Source organism: Octopus bimaculoides, chromosome 3, assembly GCF_046866305.1.
Source record: "Octopus bimaculoides isolate indiv1 chromosome 3, ASM4686630v1, whole genome shotgun sequence".
Lineage (NCBI taxonomy): Eukaryota > Metazoa > Mollusca > Cephalopoda > Octopoda > Octopodidae > Octopus > Octopus bimaculoides.
The window spans coordinates 111,385,814-111,405,794 of NC_142930.1; the positions used below are offsets into that span (position 1 = coordinate 111,385,814).

At 36.0% G+C, this 19,981-nt stretch overlaps 1 long non-coding RNA gene across 3 annotated transcripts; it reads right to left on the minus strand.

Moving 5' to 3' along the window:
- Positions 1 to 210: 210 nt before the first annotated feature.
- Positions 211 to 18,817, minus strand: LOC106878534 (uncharacterized). Of its 3 annotated transcripts, none has more exons than XR_016241176.1 (6): positions 18,302 to 18,817; positions 15,520 to 15,734; positions 15,168 to 15,406; positions 14,912 to 15,029; positions 6,412 to 6,623; positions 211 to 465 (listed from the first exon to the last, which is right to left on the minus strand). It is a non-coding gene; the product is annotated as an uncharacterized LOC106878534 (long non-coding RNA). The 3 variants fall into 3 exon arrangements; XR_016241175.1 differs by having other exon boundaries at positions 15,834 to 18,817; XR_008263647.2 differs by lacking the exon at positions 15,520 to 15,734 and having other exon boundaries at positions 15,834 to 18,817.
- Positions 18,818 to 19,981: the final 1,164 nt, after the last annotated feature.

Sequence of the window (19,981 nt, forward strand, 5' to 3'; positions counted from 1 at the left end):
AAATGAGATAGATAGATAAATAGATAGGTAGATAGATAAATAGATAGATAGATAGATAGATATATAAATAAATATATAGATAGATATATAAATATATATAGATAGATAGATATATAAATAAATATATAGATAGATAAATAGATAGATAGATAAATATATATAGATATATAAATAAATAGAAAGCTTGATAGATAGATAGACAGATAGATAAATAGATAGATAGATAAATATATAGATAGATAAATAGATGGATAGAAAGATAGATTGATAAACAGATAGATAGATAAACAGGTAGATAGAAAGATAGATAGATAGCTAGATAGATAGATGGAAAGATAACTTACTTTATTGGCCACACAGGGCTGAACACAGAGGGGACAAATACAAATGTAGAGCTTTCCTTTTTCAAAATTTAAAAAAAAAGGGGGAAAATAAGAAAAAAGTAAAATTCCGATCAAAAGGGATCTGAAAAAAAAAATGGGAAAGATAGATAGATAGATTGATAGATAGGTATATATTTGTGTGCATACATGTGCATGTATGCTCATGTGTATAGCCCTCTCTTCTGCACAGTTAAATATGCCATACTTCGCTAACAACTTCACTACCAAATGCTGTCTGTAATACTGTACGAGATTACACCTCATTAGGCCATTTTATAAACTTCTAATTAATTCACTAAGAGAGATATTTCCAGGAGCAGGTTTCATGATGCAAACAGGGAAAGCAGAGCTCAAAACATGAGTATTCTTTTATTTGTTTGTCATTTGACTGTGGCCATGCTGGAGAACCACATTTAGTCGAGCAAATCGACTCCAGGACTTATTCGTTGTAAGTCTAGTACTTATTCTCTTGGTCTTTTTTACTAAACTGCTAAGTTACAGGAATATAAACACATCAACATCGGTTGTCAAGTGATGGTGGGGGAACAAACACACACACACACATACATACATACATATATACATACACACACACACACATGTATATATGATGGGTTTCTTTCAGTTTCCATCTACCAGATCGACCCACAAGGCTTTGGTTGGCCCAAGGTCATAGTAGAAGACACTTGCCCAAGGTGCCACACAGTGAGACTGAACCCGGGACCATATGGTTGGTAAGCAAGCTACTTACCACATAGCCACTCTGGCGCCTATAGATATATATTTTTGATAAACTTTAGCAGAAGCAATAGAGTGACTCAAGGGCCGAGAGTTTTGTATGTTAGCACTTATCAAACTAGCAATTATATTCAAAGCCTGACCATTAAAATTAATTTGTTCAACATTTTAGTATATTGGAACACATCTTGAAGTTCACAATTCACTGCTGGTCACTTATTCCCATCCAATTTGTAATTGGTTTGGGGAGGGGGTCTGCTTATCAATACAGATAATTATATTTCAGTTCAGAACATTTTTTTCTTTTGGAGTAAAGATAATTTGCCAACATAACATGGCAGTCCTGGTTTAGGATGAATGTTGCTGTAATTTAGCCCCAGGAGACATCGACACAATTTGTGTCCTTATATTTTCGAACAAGGGAATCTAGCACCCCGACTCAGATTAAAACAATATCTGATGAAGGGAAATAACCCAGAAATCACGATACACAGATATTGTTTTGAGCTGAGTGGGGGTGCTAGATTCCCTTGTTCGATAATATAAGGACACAGATCATGTCGTATATAGCCAGCTGGAGACGATGTCTCCTGGGGCTAAATTACAGCAACATTCATCCTAAACCAGGACTGCCATGTTATGTTGGCAAACAATCTTTACTCCAAAGTACTGTTGCTGAATATCTCTCATTGTGAGATTTACAAATAGTAATTTTCTAATTTTTTTTTTGTTTTAAATAGAAAATATTGAATTCAAAATCAATAATTTCATGAAATAACCGTATCTAGTTGTGTGAAGTTAAGCAATTTGCTTCCCTATCATATGGGTTCAGGGTCTGTCCCACTGCTTGGCTCCTTGGGCAAGTGTCTTCTATTATCATTGTAGCACTCTGTTGGTTTCAACAAAGAGGGTTCCAGTTGATCTGATCAATGGAACAGCCTGCTTGTTAAATTAACGTGCAAGTGGCTGAGCATTCTACAGACACATGTACCTTTAATGTAGTTCTCGGGGAGATTCAGCATGATACAAAGTGGGTGCTTTTTATGTGCCACCAGAATAGGAGCCAGTCAGGCGGCACTGGTACTGACCACATTCAGATGGTGCTTTTTACATGCCACTGGCAGAGGAACCAGTCAGGGGGTGGGGACTGGTATCGACCATGTTTGGAGAGTGCTGTTTACATGTCACTGGTACAGGGAGTCAGTCAGATGGGACTGGCATTGATCCACACTTGAATGATGTTTATTACATGCCACTGGCATGGGTGCTGGTTAGGTGGCATTGTCATCAGCCACAACTACAATTTCCATTTTTTATTGTAATTTTGATTTTTGATTTTAATTGACTCAAAAGGTCTTCTCAAAGCACAGCGTATTGCCCCATGATTCAAGGGTACATTTAAAATGGGCTGGTATAGGCTATGGCTGTGATCTCACTTTACTTGCTGGGTCTTCTCAATTACAGCATATCTCCAAAAGTCTCAGTCTCTTGTCATTGCTTCTGTGAGACCCAACGTTTGAAGGTCATGCTTCACACTTCATCCCATGTCTTCCTGGGTCTCCCTCTTCCATAGATTCCTTCCTCTGTTAGGGTGTGACACTTCTTCACACAGCTTTCCTCATTCATACGCAGCACATGACCATACTAGCACAGTCATCTCTCTTGTACACCACATCTGATGCTTCGTATGTCCAACATTTCTCTCAGGGCACTTACCTTACACGCTGTTGTGTGTGCACACTAAAATATGAAAATTTATCAACCCTTTAGATAGCAACATAGACTTCCTAAGGAGTCAATACTGACCACTTTGTCAATCCCTTTTAACTTATCCTAACGTCAAAGTTAGAGAGCTTAAAATCAACTCTGGTTAAATTTGAACTTAAAATGCACTTGTATATACATAAGTGCAGTAATGCTTGATATTTGAGTTAATTTTTTCCTGGAGATCGCTTGTAAAGCAAAAACTCATTAAGCAGAATATAATTTCCCATAGTAGCAATGAAATCTAATTGACTGGCCCCCTCCCCCAAAATTTCAGGTCTTGTGTTTAGAGTAGAAAAGAATCGTTTGCATGCTGGGGGAAATGCTTAGTGGTATTTTGTCTGTCTTTATGTTCTGAGTTCAAATTCTGCCAAGGTCGACTTTACCTTTTATCCTTTCGGGGTCGATTAAATAAGTACCAGTTACGCACTGGGGTCGATGTAATCGACTTAATCCCTTCCCCCAGATTTGAACCCTTGTGCTTCCAGTAGATAGGATTATTATTAAGATGGCAGCAATATGGTAGAACCATTAGCATGTCAGACAAAATGCGGTTAAACATTTTGTCCCTTACGTTCTGAGTTCAAATGCTGGCAAGGTCGACTTTGCTTTCTATCGTTTTGGGGTCACTGGAGTCAACGTAATTGATTTTCTCCTTCCCAGAATTTCAGGCTTTGTGCCTGTTGTAGGAAGGGATATTATTGTATGGCATTCAGTATGTCATGGTACAATCTCATTACATCATGTGTACATGAGAAAATAAAGATACCACATTAAACTGAGAGAGAGAGAGAGACAGAGGCAGAAAGTGAGAGACAGACAGACAGAGAGAAAGAGACAGACAAATAGAAACAAAGTGAGACAGACAGACAGAAATAGAGAGAGACAGACAGAGAGAAAGAGAAAGACAGACAGACAGGTAGAAAGATAGCAACAAAAGGTGAAACAGAGACAGGTAGACAGACAGAGACAAAGAGAGAGATAGAAAGAGGTAGAAACACAGACAGACAGACAGTGATGAAAAAAGAGACAGACAGACAGACAGAGACAAAGTGCGAGAGAGACAGAAAGAAACAGACAGGTAGAAAGACAGAGACAGAGACAGAGAGAGAGAGAGAGAAGCAGACAGGTAGAATGATAGAAAGATAGATAGATAGATAGAGAGAGAGAGAGAGAGAGAGAGAGAGGTAGAAAGACAGAGACAAAGAGAGCAATAGAAAGAGGTAGAAACACAGACAGACAGACAGACAGTGACGAAAAGAGAGACAGAGACAGACAGGTAGACAGTGACAAAGAGCGAGAGAGACAGAGAGAAACAGACAGAGAGAAAGACAGAAAGACAGAGACAAAGAGAGAGAGAAACAGGTAGAAAGGCAGCCAGACAGCCAGGTAGGAAGAAAGAGCTTTACTTGTGTGTTTCTCGTTAGTGCTTTCTCTCCTCCAGGTATTTTAGATGTTTCGACCTCAGACTTCATTCAGAACAAACATTTCTGTGTTTTATAGGTCATATTTTTCCAGTCATTGATTTTTTTTTTCTTATTCTTTTCATTTATTTAGTTCAAGGAGGAGATATCGGTCCCCTAAGCTCTTTTATTGCTTTCATGTTGAACTGGAAATTCTTCAGGTCAATATCAAAACCAAAAGAGAAAATTCAAAGATATTTCAAGTTTTAGAAAAGTTGTGGTTTTACCCAAAATGCTTTTAGTTAATTGAATATTTATTTTCTTTTTATTTTGGGGTTTTTTTTTCCAATCTGTTTTTATTTCGTTAACAGAATTACACTTGTGTGACCTTTGTCGGAAAAGTACCAAAGTACCAGATTGGTTGATGTAGATCTGTGATGGAGAGAGTCGGACAATTTAATAATGTTCCTACATGTCACAACATGTTTACTGCAGAGGATTTCAGTCAAGACCGGGCGTCTCTTTTTCTTTTTTTCTTTTTTTTTTTTGGATGTCCTCACTGTCTTCAGCATCGCTATCATCATCATCATCATTGCTGTTATTGTTGTAATCATCATCATCATCATCACCACCATCATCGTCATTACCACAACCATCTTCTCCATTTTGACCACCACTACCATCACAATCATTTTTACCATCTTGAATGCTACCACCACCATTACCACAACCACCTTTGCTGGCTTCGACACCACCACCGCCATCATCATCATCATCATTACCACAACCACCTTCACTGGCTTTGACACCACCACCACCACCACCACCACCACCACCACCACCATCATCATCATCATAACCACCTTCACTGGTTTGACCACCACCATCATTATTACCACAACCACCTTCACTAGCTTCGCCACCACCACCAACATCATCATCATCATTACTGTACCACAACCACCTTCACCGGCTCCACCACCACCATCATCATCATCATGATTTTCTAAGAGGAAGAGTAGGAGGACATCAGAAGGATAACAATTCTTGGAGGAATCCTTCAACACTATGCATGTATGTGTGGTTGTGCGTATGTGTGTGTGTGTGTTTATGTGTGTATGTGTGTTTATGTGTGTGTATTTGTGTGTGTATGTGTGTGTGTGGTTGTGTGTTTGTGTGTATGTGTGTGCCCTTGTCTTGACCATCATGTGATGGTTGTATGTGAGCATCACCATCATGAAAGTGATGTCCTTGGTTTCCAATCTTCTGTGAAGAACATGTCTGGCCTTGGGGAAATAGTATCTTGCTTGGGAGCAGGTGAGGGTTGGTGACAAGAAGGGCATCCAGCCACAGAATGAAATCTGCCTCAACAGACTCTGTCTGAACCATGCAAGCATGGAGGGAGAGGCATTATCTAATGAAGATAATGATGATGATGATAAGGAGGAGGATGGAGGAGGGTGTTGATGATGATGATGATGAGGAGGAGGAGGAGGAAGATGGAGAAGGGTGGTGATGATGATCAGGAGTAGGAGGAGGAGGGTGATGAGGAGGAGGAGGTGGAGTGGGATTATGATGATGATTGATAAGTATGAGGAGGAAGGGGAGGATGCTTATGATGAACACAACTGAAAACAATACCTCTGCCTTCAGTAAGGCAAAGGTAATCATAATAATTGTTTCTACTAAAGGCACAAGGCCTGAAATTTTGCTGGGGTGGGGGTAAGTTGATTACATCGACCCCAATATTCAACTGGTACTTATATTATGGACCCCAAGAGGATGAACGGCAAAGTCGACCTTGACGGAATTTGAACTCAGAATGTATTAATGCATAAAAATGCCACTAAGCATTTTGCCCAGCAAGCTAACGATACTGTCAGCTCACCACCTTATAATAATAATAATAATAATAATAATAATAATAATAATAATAATAAGAAGAAGAAGAAGAAGAAGAAGAAGAAGAAGAAGAAGAAGAAGAAGAAGAAGAAGAAGAAGAAGAAGAAGAAGAAGAAGAAGAAGAAGAAGAAGAAGAAGAAGAAGAAGATTAATAATGATAATATTAATAATATTAATTAAAATAAAATAAAATATAAATTAAGAAATTTGTAATATAATACCTTGTTTCAAAGATCTTTTTCTTCAAATCTTCAAATTGCAGATTTTTCTATAATCTAGTTGACATTTTAATAGCATTTATGGATTGTCAGTATCAGAAGTATAAATGTTATCCTTGTTTAACTATTTGCATTTGTATCTTAACCCTTAATCTTCTGCAATCAGAGCGAGGTCTAATGGATGTCTTTCAGTTTGTTCCAAGACAGGTTTTTCTCTATCAAAAGAATAAAATATATTGAATTTAACAAATGTAAAAAGCAAAATAACAGAACATTATTAAAAAACATCTCTACCAAAATTATTTGAAATAAATTTATAAATACAAAAGACATGAAATAAAATTGAAATTAAAAGTTAAAAAGTTAAAAATAAATCAGTTGTAGATTAAAAAAACTATAAGTGAAAATGAGAAAAAGAAAGCATTTTCTGCATAAATGAAATTATTTTTAAAGATTATTTCAAAATTTGAAATCTGGCATTGATACGTAAGAGCTAGTTAATAACTGTAATTATTAAAATATTACTGTTTGCCTTCGGGCTTCTAAATGTTGATGAATTTTATAAACTTAATCAATGTTTGTGAAATCTCAATACATGGAACATCTAAGGCAGAACTGTTAGCACACAAACCAAAATGCTTTGCGGTATTTTGTCCATCTTGATGTTCTGAGTTCAAATTCTGTCAAAGTCAACTTTGCTTTTCATGCTTTTGGGGTTGATGAAATAAGTACCAGCCAGACACCAGGATTGGTAGAACTGAAATGTCCCCTCTCCACAAACTGCCGGCCTTGTGCCAAAACTGGAAACTAAAATGTAGCAAGTTGAAAGAACCTTAAGCGTGCCTTGGCAAAATGCTTAGTGGAAGGTTGCCCATCTTTGCATTTAGAGTTCAAATTCCACCAAAGTTCAAATTCCACCAAAGTTCAAATTCCTTTTGGGGTCAATAGAAAAAAGAGGGGTTGAGCACTGTGGCTGATGCAACCGGCTTAGTCCCTTTCCTGAAATTGCTGGCCTGGTGCCAGAATTTGAAACCAGTATTTGTGACATCTGGTAACCTTTTCCAAAGTAGGCGTCTAAGTTGTGGTCAAGTATCACCCTTGTATTGAAGAACTTCCTTTCAAAACCAGATATATGCCACTAGGAGCGGCTGTGTGGTAAGTAGCTTGCTTACCAACCACATGGTTACGGGTTCAGTCCCACTGTGTGGCACTTTGGGCAAGAGTCTTCTACTATAGCCTCGGGCCGACCAAAGCGTTCTGAGTGGATTCGGTTGACAGAAACTGAAAGGCGGCGAGCTGGCAGAAACGTTAGCACGCCGAGCAAAATTCTTAGCGGTATTTCGTCTACCATTACGTTCTGAGTTCAAATTCTGCCAAGGTCGACTTTGCCTTTCATCCTTTCGAGGTCGATAAATTAAGTACCAGTTATGCGCTGGCGTCAATGTAATCGACTTAACCCCTTTGTCTGTCCTTTTTTGTCTCCTCTATATTTAGCCCCTTGTGGGCAATAAGGAATTAAGAAACTGAAAGAAGCCCATTGTATATATATATATATATGTGTGTGTGTGTGTTTGTGTGTGTGTGTGTGTGTGTGTGTGTGTTTGTTGCCCCATCATCGCTTGACAATTGATATTGGGGTGTTTATGATGATGAAGATGATCATGGTGGTGGTGGTGGTGATGGTGATGACGATGATGATGATGCTGGTGGTGGTACAGATGGAGATGATGAAGATGATCGTGGTGGTGGTGGTGGTGATGGTGATAATGATGATGGTGATGGTGATGATGATGATGATGCGATGGTGATGATGGTGTTGGTGATGGTGATCATGACAACGGTGATGGTGGGAGAGATGATGATGACGACAATAGTGTTGGTGATGATGATGATGATGATGGTGGTGCAGATAGAGATGATGATGAAAATGATCATGGTGGTGGCGGTGGTGGTGGTGGTGGTGATGATAGTGATGGTGATAAGGATGGTGATGATGATGATAGCATGGTGATGGTGATGGTGATGATGGTGTTGGTGATGTCGATCATGACAACAGTGATGGTGAGAGAAATGATGATGATGATGTATGTCTTCCATCCATATTTTCTTTTTTTTTCAGTGTTCCTAAACATCTCTTCCTTTCTAGCCATTCCTCTCTTTCCACATGAGGTTAAACACACAACATATTCACATCCATTGTCCTTGATTGTAAAATATTTCATTTTGTCTTCTTCCTACAGCACAGCATCTCGTAACACAAACAAACCATCATTTATTATTCTCCAATGTTATCTTGTAATACCACAAATATATAACATATTGCATTTATTAAGCAAGGCAACTTTTGAACTTTTTCATATATCAAGCTGAAAATATATGACCTGGCCCTTTCTGGGTTCCTGCTCTTCGTAAAGGATTATATCAACTCAAATTCTGGCTTAACATTAATTGTACTCTGTTATCGAAATGGTTGATGGCTATTTCAGAAAATCTTATTCGATACTGTGATATTTATTAATGAGATAAGACTTTAACATAGAAGTGTGTTAAACCCAGAGCTCTCGCAGTGCTAACCAGGGTTCTATATTCACATGAATATATTACAAAATGGAATGGATTTATTTGTGGTTAATGAGAACAATCTGATTGGTTTCAAGTCTTTGTAGTCTATTTCTTATGGTAATAAGATATATATTGCAAATATCTACGATGTTATATTAAGGAAATTATTCTAAAGATGCTAGTCCATTGATATTAAAATTCAAAGTCTATAATTCATGATTAAAATATTATAGGCTTTGAATTGGTTGGCCAACTGATTAACCAGCCAACCAACTGGCATTCTGAAGATCAGGAAAGAATTAATACATTTTGAAAATAATTTAAATGTAATGCTGGAAAGTTCCAACTGTTCGAACAAATATAATAATAGTATTTTTCATGGTAAGTTCTTGCTTGTCACATACATTGCTATTTCTGTGTTTTTTAATGTTGTTTTTGTCATTTATTAGCTTGGTTCGGTTTTTGAAAAATAAAGATATTGTAAAAAGGCATAGCTCTGTGGTAAGAAGCTTGCTTTCCAACCTCATGGTTCCCAGATCAGTTCCACTGCATGGCACCTTGGGCAAGTGTCTTTCTGCTTTAACCTCGTGCTGAGCAAAGCCTTGTGAGTGGATTTGGGAGACAGAAACTGAAAGAAGTCCATGTTACATCATCATCATTTAATGCCTGCCTTCCATGCTGGCATGGGTTGGACAGTTTGACAGGGGCTGGCCAGGCAGGAGCCTACACCAAACTTCTATATCTGTTTCGGCAGCATTTTTATGGCAGGATGCCTTCCTAACAATAGAGTTCATATCTGGTGACTGGCTTGGTCATGGAAGTTTTTTTTATGTCATTCTCATCCAACAAATTTTGGGTCATTGTAGCCGTGTGAGAAGGAGCCCCATCTTCCATAAATAAAGAGTCATCTTTAATCATTTCACTACTGGAAAAGATTGGAAGAAGTCCTTTCTGCAATATGGACACATATTTATCTAAGTTTATGATTCCCTTACACTCCTGATTGAGCATTGCTCCAAATTGCCCCCCAGACCATCACAGAATAGTTGTCTTGTTTCATTGTTAGCGGCAATCTTTTCATGTCAAATTCTTGATCACAGTCTCCAGACCCACACTTGACCACTGTCAGAAAATACAACAAATCTGGACTCATCAGAAAATATGATAGTGTCCTAAAATGCTAGCGGCCTCTACACCATCTCACTGGCCGGATCTTTTCTTTGCTCGATGTTGACTGGTCGAAGAAGTGGCTTCCTTTTTGCTGCTCTGCAATGGAAGCCGAGTTTGTGGAGTTACCTGACAGCTGCTCTGGGACTGACATCAACTTGTTCTGCTATGTCAGAAGCCTTGCAATGAGGATTATCCTCCACACTTCTCTTAACAAAGCAAAGGTTCCTGTCAGAGGGCCCTGGTCAACCTGGGCAAGGTGATGTGGACTTCTTCCGGTCTCTGGTGAATTGCACAATCACCCTATTAACTATAGAAAATGGGAGCTGAAGATTTTCTGCAATTTTACACTGACTAGGTCCACTTTCAGATTGACCCAGTCTCTTTGAAATTTGGACAGTTCCAAGGCTTCTTTTGTACATGGCATGATTAAACAAAAAAGTCCATTAATAAAAAAATGTAAACAATTTGAAATTAAAATAAGCATAAAACAATGTTTTATGTGTGTCTATTTACTTCTGTCATGTGTGTGTGTGTGTGTGTGTGTGTGTGGGTGTGCGTGTGTATGTATGTGTGTGCGTGTGTTTATATCGTTTCTATTATGTAAAAGTGTTGTAAGTCCAAAACATTGCTTTTTCAGAAAATGGAAAAATAGTTTCACCATTCCATAGCAAAACTGTTGTACTACACTCTGACAATTTTTGATATCTTGTCATCTGAAGCAGATGGAGATACGATAGTTTGACCTAAAGAACCGGTCTTTGCAAGCAAAATTAAATATTGGAAAACAGGCATTTGGCCAAATTTGCACATAAAACAGTTTAACATAATAGCAACGATATGTATATATAGATATATATACACATTCACACATATATATACATATATGTATATACATACATAAAAACATATAATTTATATATATATATATATATATATATATATATATATATATATATATATATATATATATATATATATATATATATATATATATATATATATACATATATATAATAAATGAAATGAGAAGCAAGGAAAGCTTCTCACATGGCTTAAAAGTTAAAAAAAAACCTTTATATTTCGAGTGCAAAGGCCAATCTTCAGAAGATTATAGTCAAAGAAATATCTGTTTATATAGATCCTGCCATTTTGAATAGCCAGGTTCACTGTCCATCTGGCTATCCAAAATTGCAGGATTTATGTAAACAGATATTGCTTTGACTATATTCTTCTGAAGATTGGCCTTTGCACTCGAAATATAAAGGGTTTTTTAAAAATTTTCTGCATTGTGAGAAGCTTTCCATACTTGTCTTTTCCTTTATTATTCTACTTCTGTGCTACAATGCTTCAAGCAAACTACAACACTCTTCATATATGTGTGTGTGTGTGTGAATATGTAGGGATGTGTGTGCATGTGTGTATGTGTGTATCGATTCAGATAAATAGATATGGATATACATACATGTATATATACATCAATATATATATATATATATATATATATATATATATATTTCGGTGCGAATGGTTTTTTTTATATGGCACCGAGTTTACAATCCTGTAAATAATAATAATAGTATTTTTATATAAACTTAAAACTTATGGCGACCACCATGCAATGACTAAGAAAAATATTCTAATAAAGGGGCATATAAGCCTTCAACAGATAAAAAGCTTTCCTATCCGCATGGGAGGCGAACCACATCTCTTTGTTATCGTGACCAAGTGTGTTACATTTACACCAGTGAATCAGCCTTCTTGTTTCTGTCAAATATAAGAACTATAATAGTTCGTGTTTGTTTTATTTTATATGTAAACAAACTTTCTATATGCTTTCGGAGAAAATGGTTTTTATAGGGCACCGATTTTACAATTCTGTAAATAATAATAATGGTATTTTTATATAAGTTTAAAGCTTATGGCGATCACCATGCAATGACTAAGGAAAATAGTTTAATAATGGGGCATTTAAGCCCTTGACAGAAAAAAAAAAGGGTTTTCTATATATATGTATCAGGTATAGTGTGACAGGATTGCATTATATTTGACACACCTGCAATAATCTCTACATGCTTCGAACACAAATATATACAGGGTATCAAGAACAACATATATACATATATAGACATCCATCCATCCATCCATACATATGTATATATATATATATGTATATATATATATATATATATATATATATATATATATATATATATATATATATATATATATATATATATATGTATGTATGTATATATATGTACACATACACACATGAACATACATACACACATACATATACATATTTGTCATATTTGTGTGTATGTGTGTTTGTCTGTCTGTCTATCTATACATGCATATGCGTACACGTGTCCATCATGCAATTAACTCAGCTATCCAGTAAGAACAATTAACAACATCTAAAGCAGCTGTTCATTTCCCATTGGTACATTGTTTAATGAGTAATACCACGAAGAAACATTGACGTAAAACTACAAAAGACCGAGGGACATTTATGATGATGTTTTGTATAAAAATCAATGGCCATCTTCTGTTGTGTACCACTTAGATATTGATATGACCATCATATCCTAATTATAAATAGAGGCTGCTTCTTATCACGAGGAGATTTTACATTTACTTCTCTTAATTATGTGCAGCGTGAATATCAGGCCTAGCATGCTAAGTGATGATGACGATAATAATAATGATAATAATAATAATAATAAGAATAATAATAATAATAATAATAACAATAATAATAATAATAATCATAATAATAATAAGAATCAAAATAAAAATAATAATAATAATAATAATAATAATAATAATAATAATAATAATAATAATAATAATAATAATAATAATAGCAACAATAATAATAATAATGATAATAGTAATCATAATAATAATAATAATGATAATCAAAATAATAATAATAATAGTAATAATAATAATAATGGTGAGTAACAACAATGATAATAATTGTAATGATAACAATAATAATGATAGTAATGATGATGAAAATAATGATAATAACAACGACGAAGACAATAGTAATAATGATAATAATAATAATAATAATGATAATAATATCAGCAACAACAATAACAAAATAACAATACTAATGTAACAACAGCAACCAATGATAATAACAATAATAACAACAACAATAATAATAATAACAATATTAGTAACGATAATAATAATAATAACAATAACAATAATATTAGTAATAACAATAATAATAATAATCAAATTGATAATAATAATAATGATAACTATCAATTACAATGTCGGTGTTGTATTACATGAAGATATCTCACTAGTGCCCCTGCTACTTCCCCTCCCCAAGCTTTCAGTCATACTGTAACATCTCTTATCCTTCACTCACCTGAGGATGCTGGGTGTGTCTCCAGCAAGTGATTGTAACAAATGTGCAAATTCAAACTAATAATAATAATAATAATAATAATAATAGCAAAACTGATGACAACAACACCAACAACAATGATAGTAATGCTTGCAACAAGCTTGTCCAGTTGTAAGCTGTTTTAATTACATGCTGTTTAACATGTCAGCTATTGGTTTGGTGATTGATACACTTTAGTACAATTATCAACAAACAGTATTCAATGGGGTGGGGGTGGGTGGGGGAAACAACATACAGACACAATAGAAGCTTGGAATTAAATATCATTTAATATTTCATTTGCTTTGTTTTATGTCCTGGTTCTGAATTTTTAGAATATTCATCTTGTTTTCATCATCATCATCATCATCATCATTTAATGTCTGCTTTTCCCTGCTGGCATGGGTTGGATGGTTTGACTGAAGACTGGCAAGCCGGAGGCTGCACCTGGCTCTGATCTGATCTTGCAAGGTTTCTACAGCTGGATGCCCTTCCTAATGCCAACCACTCCAAGAGTGGGTGCTTTTTACATGCTATCGGAAAGGGCGCCAGTCAGGCAGCACTGGCATCAGTCAAACTTGAATGGTGCTTTTTACCTGTCACCAGAACAGAACCAGTCAGGCAACACTGACATCAACCATGCTTGTATGGTGCCTTTTACATGCTACCAGCACAGGAAACAGTCAGGTAGCACTGGCATCAACCAAGCTCGAATGGTGTTTTTACATGCCACCAGCATGGGAGCCAGTCAGGTGGCACCGGAATTGCTCATGATTGAATGATGCTGTTTATGTGCCAGTGCCATGCAAAAAGCACTGGTGCTGGTGCCATATAAAAGGTACTTGTTCTGGTTCCCCATGCATAATGCCCATACTGGTGTCACATAAAACACACCCTTGCTTGTGTCGCATAAAAAATGGAATCTGTGCTGAGACACCATGCTGCTGACAGTGATAAAGCATGTGCTTAAGAAAGAAATCAGTTTTGAAGTATGGTCATATTGGTTTTCATCATCATCATCATCATCATTTAATGTCTGTCTTCCTTGCTGCTGTCGGAGGGCTGCACCAGGTTCCAATTGTCTGTTTTGGCATGGTTTCTATGGCTGGATGTCCCTTGTAATATCAAGCACCTTACAGAGTGTACTGGGTGCCTTGTATGTGGGACCAATACTGGTTGTTTATAGATGGGGCCAGCATGGGTGCTTTTTACATGGTAGCAGCTCGCATGCTTTTAATGTGGTGCCAGCATGGGTCTTTTCTCATGGTACCAACATGTGTAGGAAATAGTCTTTTTCAGAAGTCATGGGAAACATGTCATTAATATATTAAGTGAACTTGGTAATTGTTTAATAATAATTACTTCTATGAGTTCAAATTCCTCCAAGGTCAATTTTTCCATTTGGGGTCGATAAATTAAGTACTAGTTGTGTACTGGGGTCGATCTAATTGACTGGCCTCCTCCTTAAAAATTTCGGTGCCTAGAATAGAAAAGCACAATAATTACTTCTATTAATGCTATATGTTCTTCAAACGATAAACAATAAAATATATTTGGATTTTTCAAAATGAAACAAAACTAACAATAAGATGAAAAAATGATGGTTATTTTTGAATACCTCCATTTTATTTATATTTGGAAAGTTTTCTCCTTCTTTTCTTCTTTGCAAAGTCTTTGAACAGATCCTCAAAATTAATCCCAAATATTATTATAGCAAGATTAAAGTAATTTCTTTTGTGCTGTAAACCATTTACCATGTCTGTGGTGCCTCACTTCCCTTGGTGCCCTAAACACGTGCTTATTTTGCTCAATGGTTAATCCAGCGCTGCAGTAATATACTGAATGTCATTTGGTTTACTGTAAGATACAATTGATATTGTGCGTTACATTTGATATTGTGCTTATTGTCAAAAACATATTTGATATATATATATCATTTTATAAATATTATATCACATGCTTGTGTTTACCTAATGGGGAATAAATTCTGGAAAAACAACAATATTCTAATTAACCAGTTAGATATCCTGTCAGCAGCAATGCCAAGTAAATTTTGTTTTCAGTGTTACATTAATTTCTTCATTTTTATCATCAATAACAGGGAAAAATACTTATAAAAATAAATATATAAATGAAACAATGTTGATGATTCTTATCAGCAGCATATTTGTGATAGGTTTGTCATCTGTTATAAGAAAAAAAAAATACAAGTTAAATACAAAGAAAATATCAAAAACAAAGTACAAAGCAAAAAATTACAAAAATACCAATAAATGAATCTTACAATCTTCAGACATTTGGCACCTTTTCTTGTTCTGTATTTCACTAATTAGTTCCACATTATCTGAGCAAAAACTTTAAAGGAGACAATTCCAAGGAAGACAGAGACATTTTGACATTTTCCAGTCTTATTTTGTTATTTTATAGATATTAGTTTCAGATTTGTTAATATGATATATTTCTCTAAAAACACATATTACATGTTAGTTTTATTATAGATTTCAATTTGATAAGCAGATATTCATTTCATCCTCTTCAGCATTATAAAGATTACTTCCTGTTCTCTTAATAAAGCTAAGTATGAAGAAAATTTCATAGTTTCTAAATATGATTGCAATATTAAATTAATAGTTAGGGTGGTGAGATGGTAGAACCGTTTGCATGTCAGGCAAAATGCCAATTGGCGTTTTGTCCCTTTTTTACGTTCTGAGTTCAAATTCCATCGAGGCCGACTTTACCTTTCATTCTTTTGAGGTGATAAAATAGGTACCAGTTGCATACTGGGTCGATGTAATCAACTTACCCTCTCCCCAAAATGCTGGTCTGTGCTTGTGACATGTAAAAAGTAACATTTGAGCGTGCTTGATGCCAGTGCCGCCTGACTGGCACCTTTGCATGTGACACATAAAAAACACCATTTGAGCGTAGTCAATGCTACTGCCACCTGACTGGCTCCTGTGCTGGTGGCATGTAAAAAGTACCATTTGAATGTGGTTGATGCCAGTGCTGCATGACTCGCTCCCGGAGCCTCGTGGAGCTTTGGGTGTTTTCACTCAATAAACACACACATCCACGCCCGGTCTGGGAATCGAAACCATGATCCTCCGACCGCGAGTCTGCTGCCCTAATCACTGGGCCATTGCGCCTCCACGGAAAACATTATAGGAAAAGTTATTTTATCATTTTAATATTATAATGTGAACTGCTGGCAGAATCATTAGCATGCTGGGAGAAATGCTTAGCAGTATTTCTTCGGTCTTTACATTCTGAGTTCAAATTCTGCAAAGGTCGTCTCTGCCTTTCATTATCTTGGGGTCGATAAAATTAGTACTAGTTGAGTACTGGAGTCAATGTAATTGACTTACTCCCACCCCAGGAATTGCAGGCCTTGTGCCTATAGTAGAAAAAGAATATTATAATATGGACTTCAGTAACCCTTAGTGGTAACCATAACCATCAACATGCACAGTGTAGTCTGCATCTACGACTGCTGTTTGCTAATAGCATTAGAAGAAAATATTTGTGGATTACAGCATAAATACTGCAGTCCTAGCGACATCTATCTCAAGTTAATTCTATGACTAACTGTGTGTATGAACCTTTTAAGTCCGTGGTATCACCTTGTTTCCAACGCTCAAATTGGGCTTTGACAATATTGCTCGAGTGTGATGTAATTGTAAGGCCTCTGCTTTGTGTAGTAATCGTGTACTCCACTCTATGAAAATAATATGCAATTTATTCTCTGAATCCAATGATATGAGAATGAGAAGAAAAATGTGGGTGTTAAGAAGAGGAAAATGTTAACTGTGAATAATAAATTGGAAGTTATAAAGATGTGATTATCAGGAAAATAGATTCGTGTTAGAGAAATGATAAAGCTCTAGGTAAATAGGGTGAAAATCCATTTCAACAAGAAATGGAAGCAATATTATGATTTATATAGCGTCTTTCTAAATGGAATATCACAACAACAAAATCGAATTCCTTGAAGTACCATGGCTATTAAAATGAAAGCTTTATATATCTTGGCTGCAATTAAAGAAAATATTACAAAAGAAGATGAGATTCTAGCAGGAACTGAAGAAATCTTTATTGTCAGATAACGAGGAATTAAAAACTTTAACAGGAATCCATAATGACTGTATAACACTTGCGGACAAAGATGTGCTGCAAAAATATCCCAATGTTTTGAAAATAATCGAAGAGGGTTATGAAGATAAACAGATTATTTCTGTCAATGAAACAGATCTCTTCTAGAAAAAAGTATCTCCATAAACATTTTTGCCAAAGAAAGGAAAACCATAAGCTGGATTTTTAAGAGTCATAAGACAACTTCACCGAGGGCCTGGGAACAGGGTGCAGTGGGGTGCAAGTGCACGCTTAAAATTTTACAAACATTTCACGAACTTTGTAAAATATTTTGGACCTTGCTGCAGAAACGTTGCCAGGTCAGACTGGAGCCTGGTGCATCCTCCTGGCTTGCCAGACCCCAGTCAAACCATCCAACCCATGCTAGCATGGAAAACGGACGTTAAACGACGACGATGATAATTATGATGATGATAATGATGATGATGATGTTGATATCCAACAGAATATTGTATTCTATATTTTCAGAACCTCAAGTAAACTTCTTTGACAGCCATCACCCCACGATCTTTAAATAGCCAATTCTCTTTCTCTATCATTTTCATAAATTTCCACCTGACAGTGAATTAAACACATCACGTAACCAGGTACTCTCTAACAAACCTTTAATGTAAATAAAGTTGTTCTCAATAATATAAATACTTGTTGCCTTCCATTGTATTTCTCTCACATAAATTCGAGCCTTGCATGGATTTGCTTTCCTGTTTTGGCCCCCCTTTTGCAATTACCATCTCAAGCCCATTTCTCCAGCTTATAAATTTCAGGCTTTCCTTATAGACTTCTCTCAGACTTAGGTTTGTCATAAATCCTAGGGTTAATAAGTCTGGAGATTAATGCGCTTTCCATGGCGTATAAGTGACAGGGATTAACAACACTCCCGCCTGAACGGGATGCTGGTCCGTTGCAGAGGTAACTTCTTAACTATTGCTAGAACACATTTACAGCACAATAAACTGGAAAACACCCTGCCCTGGAATCGAAACCACGATCGAGAGATCGTAAGTGCAATATTCAAGCCACAAAGCCTTGCATCTTTATAAGAATACAAAAATGTTTTCTATTATTGGAAGATTTCGTTAGAATCTCTTCAAATTACATAACACAGTTTGTTTTCCTTTCATTACTAATATATCATTTAAACAGAATTTATGAATAATTTGTTTCTATTATGACGTAATAATTTGAGAAATTTTCACAAGATAAACCCGCCGGTGTTAAGTTTATTTCACAAATTCAATCTTTGTCAAGCATAAACATTTAAATTACGTATACCAGGCCTTCACAAAACTGTTTGGAACTTACACTCCAGTTTATCATTCAAAAATATTAGTGAAAGAAAACAAAAATCTTGACATAAGACGACCAAGTTTATTTTATTCTTTTATTTGTTTCAGTCATTTGATTGTGGCCATGCTGGAGCACCGCCTTTAGTCGAGCAAATCGACCCCAGGACTTATGCTATCGGTCTCTTTTTGCTGAACCATTAAGTTACGGGGACGTAAACACACCAGCATCGGTTGTCAAGCGATGTTGGGGGGACAAACACAAACACATACATACATACACACACACACACACACACACACACACACACACATACATACATATATATATATATATATATATATATATATATATATGTATATATATATATATATATATACATATATGCGACGGGCTTCTTTCAGTTTCCGTCTACCAAGTACACTCACAAAGCTTTGGTTCAACCGAGGCTATAGTAGAAGACACTCCCGCAAGGTGCCCCGCAGTGGGACTGAACCCGGAACCATGTGGTTCGTAAGCAAGCTACTTACCACACAGCCACATTACACCCAGTTTATTTCGAAGGTGAAATTTATGTCTACAACTAAAATTTTATAAGTTAGTATCATTTTTTATTACTTCCTACAAAAAATGAACGAGACATTTGTCACCAGCATGTGTAAAAAATTATTAGAGAAAATTTGAAAACAAAGCAACATATTGTATGTATACGACACACACACACACACACACACACACACACACACACACACACACACACACACACGTTATAATAAACGTGAAATCCTGTCTGTCCGTTCGACCGAGGCCCCTGTGTCTCAATCTACATTTGCTCTACATAGACACATTATACGTTTTTGGAATCAGTATAACCCCAGGATTGAAAATCTGCCCTTCATTTGATTCTTGGAGTCCAACATTGGAATCAGGTCTGGATGAGGTTTTGTTATATACTAACAGTTGAATATTACGATCTTTCGATTATGGTAAATAATAATA